Below are 13,929 nucleotides of genomic sequence, written 5' to 3'. Positions count from 1 at the left end.
TGAGCTTTAAAGAACGCTGTGAAAATCTACCCTTTCCCTGAGAAACCGAAAGCCCATGTTACAATACATAGATGATATTTTCTTCTCCCCATCCCCAGACCTGGCAGGCACATCCCCCAGGGAGGTGCCAGGATGGGCAGGAGGCTGTTTGCTCCTGTGGACTCCCGATAACAACCATGTCCCCTTGACTTCAGAAAACCACTCCTATGCAGGATGTTTCTGAAAGGCATTCCTTCATGGAAGGCGATACAGCCACGCTGACACCCTCCCTCCACTGCTGTTGAGGGGAAAGCGGTGCCTCTGCAGGGCTCGGCTTGCTCGTCCCTCCCCTGCTTCAGGTCCCTTCTTCTGGCAAGTTGCAGTATCAGCTCACAGCAGTGATACCAAAGGGTTGCTAAAGGAAATCCCCGAACTGCAAAGTCAATTCTTGATATAAATTCATTGCCTAGACTAAGATGATACTTTGGTCTCTTATGTGTGGTATTTGCCATGGTATATTTTCAACTCATGCACTCAACTGGAATTTTGCCCTGAAAGGTATCTCAGCCATCACTTGTTCACATCTGACAACTCTTATGAGAACAGGTTAATAATTCACAGGAAAAGTTAGGTCAGCCTTTCCTTTGAATAAGTACAAGTAACGTTTAACAAGTCTTGGACAGCTGTGGGAAACACAGCTTTCCTAATAATTTTTAAAGACTGAATATTATTTTTTAAAATATTCCTCTAGAGGAAGTCAATCCAAGACTGCTTCCCTTGTTTTTTTCTCCTGTAAGTGGGGTGGTATTTTCAAAGCCATCAAATGGAGTTTCAAGGGAAAGGCTTTTTATGACTCCTTTGATAATAAGGATGCAGTGTTTCATGATAAGAATACAGCGTTTTATTCAAGGACAGGAGGAGTAAAAGCTCTCAAGAGGCTACAGAAAACATGCAATACCTTACCTTCCTCCAACGTGTTTGGCAAGTTGGATGCTACAGTCACTGTCATGATTTCCACATGTATAAACATGTAGGTTTATATGGAAATCAGGGAAGAGCTACATATCCTTTCTCTCTACTCTCCTTAGCTCTGCAACATAAGGTGACCAACACTGTGGCTCATTATGTACAATATTTTTTAACTGTATTTTTACCACAGTAGTGGTATGCGTATAACGTGAGCACAATTACTACACAGAAATGTATCTTTTTACAAGACAGTACCATATGTGCTTTTGTAAAAATATTTTTTGAAATGTTTTTCTACAGTCTTAATACCAGTAGGGCTATATTAGTTCTCCCTCCTGTAATTTCATACTAAATTCATATGTTAGCTAGACAGGTAAGTGAGAAAAGTTTGCAGTCCTTTTTAAACAAAAGGAAGATGAGCAAATCTAATAAAAAAAAAAAAAGAAGAACTTTGTGGCAATACACAGTATATATCCTAGAAAGCCTGGAAATAATATGAAAAACCTCTTGAGACTTGGTATACTTTGGCATCGTGCAATAGTCACTAAGGCTCTACTCTACACACTTTTGCTATTGGGCGTAGTAGGAATAATGCTACAGGACTGATGGATCTAGATGGAACAAGGTCTTTGGTAAGCGCATTACCTTTTTACAGGTCGATTTTTTGTTCATTTAATACAGCAGTTACTCAAAGCTTTGTTCATAATATAAAGTGAATTTGCTCCAATTAACAGAATAGGTAAAATGTACCATGACATACATTCATGAAGTACTTTCATGACGTACATTCATGAAGTACTTTCATGACGTATGTGTGACCTTTGTGGGAAATAGATCTAGCTAAAGGTAGAAGCTATAAATACAGCGACGGACATTCATTTTTTAAAAAACATTTGAAAGATGTTTCAGTTTTCTTCTACACGCGATTTTTAAAATTTGCTATTGTCAAACTGCAGTCTGAAAAGATTCCTTGCCTTTTAGGCAGCTCTCAAATCATGTCAATGGTTAGGATTACAACCTGTTGGAAACATACAGTTGTAGTGTCTGGGTTTTCCTTTTACTAACCTCCTCCAAAAAAATGAGTTACCTTTCTAGTGAATAATTAGACACTTATATTTTGAAGCTCCAAGGAGCTCTGCATGCTATTTTCCTACTTCTTGAAAATGAAAGCTACAATCAGAGCACTTAAGCAACTTGAGTGCCAGAGTCTTCCTTGGACATAAAGTCTAAAACGTACTGCAGCAAGAGCCTGCTAATCTGCTTGCAAGTTCACATTAGCTTCTTACTGTTACTTTCAATAAGTGAAAGTCACGGCGCAGGCTCCATAACAATCAGATTTATGCAAGTTTAATAAACCACATTGCAAGTTATTTCTCAGATTTTTCATGGTCTGGTTATCTTGGAAAGCATGTAGGAAAGAAAACAAAACCTCTCTCAAACGCTGCGTTCTTGCAGCAGCACAGAAAACAAAGGCAAAACAGTAATTTCCTCTACTGTGCTGTAGAGAGAAGTCAACGTTTTGCTCAGTGCGATGCTGTGAAAGCTTACATGGTGGAAAACACTTCTTTGTCATATAGAAGCTTGGCATTGTATTAGGAGATAAGCTTTTAATTAAATTGGACTTCCTGAGAAGCTGCTAAAGACTATCTCACTGCTATCCTGCTGATGGGGCCATCAATTGTGGCACTGACAGCAAGTGAGCCTACAGCTCAGAGCCATGAAGTATTTTTCATTTCCCCAGTATTCATTTCACAATCCAAACATGAATTCACTTATGTAATACTTAAACCTATCGCACCATTCCTGAATGAGACCATACAATTCATGTCAAAAATCAGTAAAGCCATACAGCTACAGTCAGCCCTAGGAGAGCAGGCAAGTCAGAAGGGCAGAATTAGACAATGCGCTTGTTCCGTATCATCAGCTTTTTACCTCGTTCATCGTTTAGTGAGTGAATGGAAAATGGGAATGTTCAAGGTATGACCAAGTGTCAAGGAGTTAAAGTAGCCCTGGCTAATGACTGTTATTAAAAAAGGACTGTAAAGATCATGGTTAGACAGTAGAAAAGCTTGACGTTGCTTGGGAAGCTGCACTACTGTAAATACTGAGAAGCCTTGAGATTGGAAATCAATGACTAGTGTGCTACAGATCTAAACCTGTGAGAAAACAGATACCAGATACCCAAACAGAAAACAGCTCCACTGAACCGTTCAGACTGGAGTTTGCAGTTCTCTGCATTTCTAGTTGTTCTTTTGTTCTTTTTGAGTGTTTATTAATTATCCTGCAGCAGCTGAGCATCTCAAGTTTATAAGTATTACTTAAAATATTTTGTCAATGTGCCTTCTTTATTGATATAAAACTATGGGAAATTACATGAAGTGTAGTTAGGAACCATAATAATGCTCATCTAATGTGCAGTATAAGCTGTTTTTCTTCTCAAAGCCTACACACTTCCTTTGTTTCCCTTTGTTTACTGGTTACCACTATTTGCTGCTTCTGGTTTTATTTTGGATTAAAATTTCTTTAGAGAGCAGACATCACTGTCTATATTTGTTTTTACTCTAAGAAAATCAGCAGAACAAAATAAAAAGTTATGTAAATGTGAAAAGTGAAAGGGGTTTTGTGCTTATTTTTTCTTTCTTCAAAAAGAAATACTTAGCTTTTTAAATACCCAACTCTGGCACTTGCAGACTCAGAAACATATTACTTCCAAGGTGCAAACAGCCCCTACTCCACAAAGGAGCCTATAGCTCCCCACTGTGCCATATGAAAGTGGCTGCTTCCAACACAGATTCATAATTACTGCCCTCGTGGAAGCTACGCAGAGAGACATGTGCCTTATTCCCAGTATGCTTTTCTAGTGGAAAAAGCCTCAGGAGATGATGATGTAAATATTTTAGTTTTCCTTGCTGCATGGAAACCTTTGATGGTTAAATGCCCCAGCAGGATCAAAGTATGCACAACCCATTATTTTATATTTCTGTATTCATTTCATATTGTTTGCTCCATCTATACTACCTCTTTCCGTGATTGGTGCACAGAAAACGTATTGCCTCTGGTTTTACTCATAATGTTCTGACGCCTCTATGGCCTTACTCAATTTGCTCCTTAAATAATCTTCGTAAGACCTGACTGTTGCTCCCCCGTTACAAAAATTGATATTGTCATACAAATTAGTGTATGACTCACTGTGAACAACGACAGTCTATTGACCGCATAGGTTGCCAGGCATTCTTAGATAATAGATGGTTTAGATCTCTTCTCACTCCTTTGACTTTAGAGAACATGGTTGTCATGACACAGGCTGACTTCATAGCAAATGATCTGAAAAAAAGCCAGAAAAAAGAAGAAATATTTCCATTGTTATACAGGAAGCATTCATAGTGCTGAGGTATCCCAAGTCCAGGCCAGTGACTTAATCTCTCATTCGTTCCTAGGCGCTAGAAGGTGGCTTAGAAAAGATATAAGGTGAAGAAAATACTAAAGTCTTTTGAAAATGGAAATAATTGGACTCAGAGCTAATAAATACAAGTTTACCTTCAACCTTTTGCAAAGATCCATGCCAAAAACATATTCTTCTTTTTGAAGATATTGTGATCACTGAATACATAGACTTTGGTGTTTTTCTCACCTGAAATATTTACAAGTTGTAAGTGCTGCATACATGAAGACTGCAAATGATGCTTATGCACACTGCGTCTTTGTTAGGATTTTTTGTACAAATCAGATGCCATTTTCCTCACTTATAAACTCTCCCGAATTCAAAACTGAGCAGTCATTTTGGAGAAGAACAATACAAGAACAATATAAGCTATGGAAAATACAATGGTGATGTCACTGCACAGTCTCCAGGCAACTGCCATACATGATATGTTTGTAGCTGTTCTAACAGCTTTGTCATATTCCAATGAGTGTATGATAATTACTGCCATCAGTACCACAACTGCACTGAAAATAGAGCAAATGCAATTTTTGTGTGAGTTATTTCTCTGAAGGTGGGAAGAGTTTCATGGATTTAGTCTTTTATTCCTTAAGATCATATTCTATCACTGGGATGAAGGTGAGAAAACTATTTTGAAAAATGAAGTTTAAAATAGTCTGAAGTGCTTGGATTTGGACATGAAATCAAGAGATTGATACTTGTGCTGTTTCAGCTGGGATAGAGTTAATTTTCTTTCTAGCAGCTGGTATAGTGTTATGGTATGGGTTCAGTATGAGAAGAATGTTGATAACACACTGATGTGTTGTTGCTAAGTAGTGTTTAGTCTAAAGTCAAGGATTTTTCAGCATCTGATACCCAGCCAGCGAGAAGGCTGGAGGGTCACAAGAAGTTGGGAGGGGACACAGCCAGGGCAGCTGACCCAAACTGGCCAAAGGGATATTCCATACCATGGGACATCATGCCCAGTATATAAACTGGGGGTAGTTGGGCTGGGGGGGGCGGTTCGCTGCTCAGGAACTAACTGGGCATTGGTCAGTGAGCAAATGTATTGTGCATCACTTGTTTTGTATATTCCAATTCTTTTATTATTATTATTATTGTCACATTATTATTTTCTTCCTTTCTGTCCAATTAAACAGTCTTTATCTCAACCCACAAGTTTTACTTTTTTTCTCCCCAATTCACTCCCCCATCCCACTGGGTGCAAGAGAGTGAGCGAGCAGCTGCGTGGTGCTTAGTTGCTGGCTGGTGTTAAACCACAACAATACTAGAGAAGTATGCCTTTTAAAATATAGACCTGTATTTAAAGTTCCATATATCTTTAAAAGCAAATAATATTACTGTGAATTTCTGAAAAGTAACAAACAGTACTTCAGGCTTACTAGCAGGTGTTTATTTGATTTTCAAAAGAGAGAAATATTCAGTTTTTAGCAACACACAAGTGCTCAAGTGCTCAGTATTTTAAGATTCAGAAAGAGAAAGTAGTTTTAAGCACCTGCTTTAGGATCTCGCTAGCCCAGGTAGGCAATCTCTGTACTACGAAAAGGAACATAAATAGGCTCTGCTAATAATTAAAAACTTGACAATAGTTTATTAGAACACATGGCATATTCAATAGTGTAGTTTTACTTTATCATTTTGCTGAAACATGAAATGGTAAAAAGAAAGCATCTTTTTATTGTACTGTCATTAAACAAACACTAGTTGTCTGATCAGCCAATAATTTAGTATTGTGACATTTCTATTAGTTTTAAGCAAGTAAGATTTAAGAAACACCTTATTTCTTTTGTTTGAAAGAGAAATGGTTTGTTCACTTGTGATAAGTGTTCGTGAATAATTTAGAAGCACATGATATGTGCATTCATTTCAGACCTTTTTTTAAAATAGTAGTCCGTGAATATTCTCATACTGGAATCATATCCATTACAGATATTTCTATGTGTCCCCTAACTAGAGTTTAACAAACAATCACTGTCATAGGCTTCCTAAAATATAGAACAAAGAAGCTGATTAAATTAAAATGCAAACCTGAATCAGTAAGTATATAGCACGTGGTCATTTCCATCCCTTTTTTCCAGTTCTAGGACTGCAAGAAAACCTAAGGACAGTATTTGCTTTTTCATAAAGTAATTTGAATTTATCTTCCTCATATGTCTATAACACATTCATGTAATTTTTCATAGTCTGTATATCACAGTCTTTCTTCTATTAAAACAATACAAAGTTGTTTCCAAATATATTTAAGGCTTTAACTTTTATTGTATTCTTCCTGATTTCCAAACATAATTTTATTTCACAGTACATTACTTTCTATTACACACTTTTGTACTTTATCATTAATACCCTTTCATTATTTCAATAAACGAAACTAAATGTAGAGTTGGCTGTTTGGCTCCATGCTTCAGTAATCCCACCATGCGTCAGACAGCTGTAGGACAATCAAATAAATGACTGCAACACACCATTGTCTTAATTGTATTTATTGATTCAAGGGTGTTTAAATCCTTGGGTTTTTTCCTTGAACAATAATATATTTATGTCTATAAATTGATTAATGGATTGCCATCTTTATCATGCAATAACCAAATCTACAGCTGATTAAGTAATGTGTTTCTTGTACAAATTAGCTAAATTATACATGCCAAACACATCACATTCCCCATTTAACAGAAGAAGCTGCTTGCCAGGAAATCTTTTTATCATTAGCTCTTCTCAAGTGTGATACAGCTGTTAATGAAAGAGCAGGACACTTCAAAGAGGCAACACTGCAAACTGCAGCTGAGCATCCTGCATGGGCATTGTGTTGTGATATATGTGGTGGCGTTCAGATGCTGTGCAGCATACATTACATTACACCACACCGGTTAGTGGCGAAGTTTATATTTCCTTTATGTTTACTGAATACATCATCTCTCAACACAATTTGAAATAATGAAAATTTGATTTACAGTGTATTAAAAATATATGCATGCTCAGAGCCAGCTTGTAATGAATTCCTTCACCTGGTCTGACTAATTTCGGCTCCTAAGAGTACCTTCTCATGGACGCAAGCAGAAGATGTGAGAAAAATGATCTCTCCACCAGGGCAGTTCATTTTAAGAGCTCAAGAATACTTGCTCTGCCCTCAAGAAGGCAGAGCATGACATGCTGCCGAGCACTTACAGCATCACTTTCTGCTTTCCAAGTGATTTCTGCTCTTCAGTGATCTCAGCTCCAAGTCAGTGGCCTCTATGGATGGTAACCTCTCTGCCATTACCATGTCTCACCTACATTTTGGAGAAGCAGAGGCAAACAATTGTTTTCTTCTTGATCATGAGGAAATCAACAAAGCCATTAAAGAGGCCACCCAAGGACAGAGAGTGGGCGATGAGGTTCCTGGATTAATCATCTTATTCAAGGCAGCACTTTAAAATCCAAATTTCTGGGCTGTTGATGACACTTTGTAGTTTTTAAAGCAACCTTTTGGCAGTCTTGAGTAAGCTCTGGTGGGACACCGATTGAAATTTTAAGATTTATGTCTCCAAACCAATATACTTCAGTCTATAAATCAGTGGATTCCCAGTTTTGTCATGCATGGTTGCATGCATAACCGGTTACTGAACATGTTCCTTGTGCCAAATTGCCCATACCTCAGAAATGTTTGCTCACCAACACTACAAAGCATGGCATACACCAAAATGTCTAATATATACCCATAAGGGATATATATAAAAACATGCCTCTGAAGTTGACTCAAGATTGGTATGCTATATATTGCTATATACATTTTGGAGAAATGAACAAATACACACACATATCTATGGCTTGTTTATATTTAGCTACAAAGCTGCAAGAATAGCGGTATGGTTCTGCATTGTTCCAGAGGGAATACTTTGAAACATTTTCTCTCAAGATGATGTAAGAATATTTAGTTCTTATTTAGACGATCCTCCACATGTTTCTTAGCTGGTGTCATTGTGCATAATAGAAGTGGTTGTGGCTGGAGGGCACTTGGCCAATTCTACTGGTATTACTTGAAGGAGCTCAAAGAGCATGCTAAATCTCATAAAGGGATTTTGCATTAGGCATTGCTCAGAGACACAGAAGTATCTGAAGGGTTTTTTTTAATTATAAAATATTCCTAATAGTTCCACTAGAAATCTGGCCAGGACACAGTAAAAATCTTTACATCTACTGTTCACAAAATAAAGAGGACACCAGATATTTTAGGAAACAAACATGAAAAAATGTTGCTACTAAGTGGTACAGAAGGAACAAACAGAAAAGGACAGTAGGGTTGAAGAAGAGAGGAGACTGCTCACATCCTAGCAAAAAAGCACCCATTATTTGATGCATTTAAAGGAACAGCTCAAAGGTGGCTTTGAAAGTGTAGCTCAATCTAAAAATAGGGCTACATATTGTACGTTAATCAGCAAAAACATAAGTTGTTCCAGCTTGGCATCTCATAAGGTATTAATTTGTTACCTATGAGAGACCTGTAGCAGGTAAATATTTCTGCAGAATGTAAAAAGTGAAACACTGGTATCCTAAATTTGCCAAAGAGCATACAGTAACTCTTTTTAGCCAATTTTCATTGGGTATGTCATGCTGTCATAACTCATACACCTCATACTTATTGACATAGAAAGACAGATTTTGGGGAACCTATCTTAAAGTTTTTAGAATTGTGTCATCCTGAGTTAGCAGCTACACTGCACATTCCTATTATTTCACCTATATTATTAAGCAGATCTAGTGCTAATATGCCAGTAACACTGGAAGTGGAAATATTCAGTAAATTATAGGTTGTTTCTGTTGTACTGAAATTACTTTTGACACAGTAAACAAACCAAACATCAAAAGAATTTTCATAAGGATGTTCATTTAGAAAATGTGAATGAAAAGGGGAATTAAGACTAGATACTATGGTTATAAAAAGCATAGTAGAGTCCCATCCCTGAAAATAAAGACAAGTGCACAAGCAGGATACTCTTTCAGATAGCAGTCATACTACTGAGGGAGAAAGTGTTATCTGAGGAAAGCCTGGGAGAACAGCATTTTTTATAAGGCTGTTAGTGGGGCTGCATCTCTCAGTCATATGTGAGCGGTGATATATGAGGAACTCTGCTGAGCAAGGCAGTAGGTTAAAATAAACTATGCATTCAGTAAACACTTCTTCCTTAGCCTTCACTGTCGCTCACGTCAGTATTACAGCAGGTTAGAATTTGCAGTTGTTGTGAGGTGTTGTGTTTGTGTAAGAGGGCCTCCCAAATAACACCCTTCTTTGGCATATGGAAAGAAAATATGATGCAATTCTTAGCCACAGTGTGTAGTTCTGATTATGCCACTAAGGGGGAACTCGGCGCTTACTCTTGCAGCTGTACAGTTTGCCAAATGCACTACAGTACATTCTTACAGGTCATAAGGTTTTATCATTTCAGAAAGTTAAAGGGAATTTGAACTTGAATAACTGTAAACTTATTTTAGGCACTGAACAGACTTGGCTAGTCAAGTCAAACAAAATCACAGGATGTTAACTTGAGCATTTTCTTCATTCACAAAATGTAATTCTTTGAGCAGCTCCCTCTTGCAACAACAAAAAAACGAGGGATGGGATGATTACCAATACTTAAAGCCTAGGGAGAGCTTTTAGGAGAGTATAGATGTTTCTTTGAAAAATAATTGTTTCAAAATCTAGATTTTGTAACACTTGAAAGATGAGTCTTTATCTGAGACATCATTGCTTCCATAAGTCCTGCCTATCACTGAAACAATAATTGCTGAATTTCAGAGAAAGGGGCAACTCTGTTTTCCAAAGTCAATTCAAGACAGTTTAATATATACGATTTCCAGGTTTGACTCTCAGAAGATCTCTTTGAAATCTTTCCCTATCTGTTCTTTGAGCCAAATGACGCTGATCTGGGTGCACAAAGCAATAGTTAAGCAATTAGTGAATGCGGTTACTCCAGCGAAGGGCAATACTCAGTGACTGATAAGAGAAGAGATAAAGTACAAAATCAGTCTCTGTGTGTCTAAGGTCACTGCATTCCCACTATCCCTTAGATGTTTTATAACACAACATAAAAAGGAAAGAATACCCACTAATGATACTTAATTGGCTGTTGAGTACATACATCAAGTGCCTTTTCTCATTTTCTAGCTAAATTTTCACTGGGTTTTTTGAATGGTTGAATCGCATAGAAACTGCTTCTTTTTCATTTCTTCCTATTAAACTTCTAGACTTTGAAGTATTTTGTCTTTGAAACTGCTTTATTGGGTTTTGGTGTGTGTGTGGGGGGGTTGGTTTGGGTTGGGTTTTTTGAAGTCCAAACGCCTAATAACCAAATCAATATTTTTCAGTGAAACTACATGAAAAGTGCAAGTATAATTGCAGTGCAATTTTATGCAAACAGCAAATTAAATAAACTTACCAGTGATTCCAGCTGTTGATCTTAAGACATCTATATTTAAAATTTGATTGTGGGTAACAAGATCCTGGAAGGTTCCTATTAGTTTCTTCTATTGTAATTCTTCTTAAGGGACTATGCATCATTATTATACCTGTGAAAGGAAGAATATAAGAGTAATCCTATAGAAAATCATGTTTCTTTCACTATCAAAGAGCAAGAAGTAGTAAAATACACAGCTGATGTATTTTTACCTATATTCAGCACAGAGGCATGTAGTTGCACCAGCAGTAAGTTTGTCTCAGTGACTTGTAAACTTTTAAAATTCTTCTGTCTCCATGAATGATTCATATATAACTAATTCTTCATGGACAAACAGCTAGGTCTTGCAGCAGTGTTCCTTCACATTTGTTTTAAAAGGTGGTAATTTGTATTTATTCAAATATTTCCTGACTTTCTCTCTAAAAATATTCCAGGTAAGGTTCACGTACATCCCGCACAACCATGTTTCTCCCTGCCTCTGTAGAGCACGCTACAGAGTTTTGGCAGTCGTGGTGGGTCGATGCTGGCCAGCAGCTAAGCACCCATACCACTGCCGACTTCTCCCCAGGCCACCATCGCGGTGGGGCAGGGAAGAGAATAGGAAGAGCAAAAAACCAAGAAAACTCATAGGTCAAGATAAAAGACAGTTTAGTAAGTGAAAGAAATGGAAAAAAGTGATGCGAAGGCCACCAGTTACCACCTCACACAAGCAGACTGATGCCCAGCCAGTTCCCGAGCACCAGCAACACCTCCCAGTTGTATTGCTGAGCGTGGTGTGATCCGGTATGGAATATCCCTTGGGTCAGTTCAGGATGGCTGTCCCGGTAGTGTCCCATCCCAATTTCTTGCCCAACCCAGCCTCCACGCTGGAGGGGACAGAGTGAGACAAAAAGAAATCCTCGATGCTGTGCAAACACTATTCAGCAGTAGCCAAAACATCGGCATGTTACCAGCACTGTTTTACACAAATCTGAAACACGGGCTGCTATGAAGAAAGTTAACTTCATTCCAGTCGGACCCAGCACAGCAATGCATCTGAAGAACATGGCCTATTGTATTTGTTTTCCCTGAAACTATTACACCTACTTTATGTCCTATTTTAAATACCGCAATGTATTCTGAAAGGCTTTTTTTTTTTCCCTCCCTACAGGCTCACTCTAAACTTGAAAATACGAATTGTATTTATACATCAACACAGCATGAAAAAGGCTCTTAAAAAGTTATGAGCCAATGCTCAATTGCTGACTATAGGTTTTACGCTGCACTCCAAAGAACAATTACTAGATTTCTCCTATCCAGTCCAGAGAAAAAAAAAAAACAACACACCAAACTTCAAACTTTCCAGAGCTCCTGAATATTTGTTTCCAATAGGAAGAACATTAGATCAAAACAAAGTTAACAGCAACAGTATATTTTTGCATTACACAGTGTGACATACAGAATATTAAAATACTTTCTGCCTTTGAATCAGCTGAAGCTGGTACACTTTGTTTTTAATTAAACATACTATAGCATTCTGCTCCTGGTAGCGTTAAATAATCTTTACCATAACCTACTCCTGACTGTAAACTGAATACAAATATGTTCCCTGCTAGGCACTAAAACAGCATGGATTTTTCATAATACTTTTCCAAGGAGATACACAAGGTCCTTTATGCAAGGATAGACAGAGAAAAGCAGACAGCATTGAACTTTGAATTCCCAAAGCAGCAATATGCACCCTGAGAGGGTGGAGGCCGCCTGAAGGGCCCCTCCACGCCTGCCCCATGGGGTGCGAGCTCTTGGGGTACGGGTCCTAGACCAGCACGAGGGAGTGAATGTGCCAGCCATTTCTGACTTGCGTGGGGTGGGAACGGTCTGATTGCTCTGCAGACCGAGTCAGAGTCCAGTCAATACTCACAGCGTCTTTACTTTTGATACAAGAAATACTACCCATGTTTTTCTTCTACATTTCATTTGTTAGATTAAGTCTATAGTTTGGAAGACAGATGGTGTTTACCACCGTTTGGGGGGTTTTGGGGTTGGTTTGGTTTGGGTTTGGTTTTTTGTTTTTTTTTTTCAGAAATACTTTATGTTCAGACTGTGCTTTACTTACCTATTTTGAATGGCAGATGCCAGATAAAGAGGAACGTCATGTTTAGTTTCCCAAGTGATCACTACAATTATATAGAAACATTTAAATTAAATACCCATTTCACTTAGCCAGATTAAAACCTACAGCAGGAATAGCATCCAGCATTATCATCAGGTCAGGTCTCTAGTAAAAAGGAAGGAAAATGACGAGAGTAGGCTAATGTGATACCCCAGCCTGCTCTTCTTATTTCTTCTCATTCTTCCTTTGAATGGGATAGCTTTGTTCTGACTGATTCTTTTGGAGATTTTAGCGTTTCTGCACCTTCTTTGAAACAAGAGTGAATTCAGCCCAACAATAAAATAGACACAGAAAAGAAAAGGTCGAATCGCAAGGCACATAGATTTAATTTAGATTTTAATTTAGATAAGATACTGATTATTTTCTCAGACATGGGGCTTCATGATCCTCAATCTGGAGCAAAATGCAAGAACAATTATGGAGGTCCTAAACAAACAAATTCCACAGATTTCCAGAGAGGTCTTACAAACTTCTCGGTGTTGTTATTCTCTCTTTCATGGCAATGTTGTTAAAAACAACCCTGCTGACAAGCAAATGTGCTATGAATGAACAGAAGGATCTCTGCTTTGTCACACATAAGAGGTGCCCTCCAGGCACTCCTGAGTATAGAGGGGGATAGTGAAGGAATCACAGAGTTTCTCAGTAATAATCACAATGAAAATATAAAATACTCATCATAACAAAAATATGAAATACTAATCATACAAAAATATTAAATACTCATCATATTTTTCACTTCCTCAATAGTTTACAAGAATTTTGTTTGGAGCATGCTGCCAGTTAGTTAAACGCTTGGGACAGTTCACAGATTCTAATTATTAATTCTCACGGTAACCAAAATCCCAACTTATCTGTCTCATGAGAGAGAAAAGGGCTCTACTTTTGCACCACAAAGGGACGTGGACAGTAAAGTTTCTCAAGCTCCTGGAGCCTCTAGAAGAGCTAGTCCCCAATACATA

This window comes from Buteo buteo, chromosome 1, assembly GCF_964188355.1.
Source record: "Buteo buteo chromosome 1, bButBut1.hap1.1, whole genome shotgun sequence".
Lineage (NCBI taxonomy): Eukaryota > Metazoa > Chordata > Aves > Accipitriformes > Accipitridae > Buteo > Buteo buteo.
Note: the sequence above shows the minus strand (reverse complement) of the source record.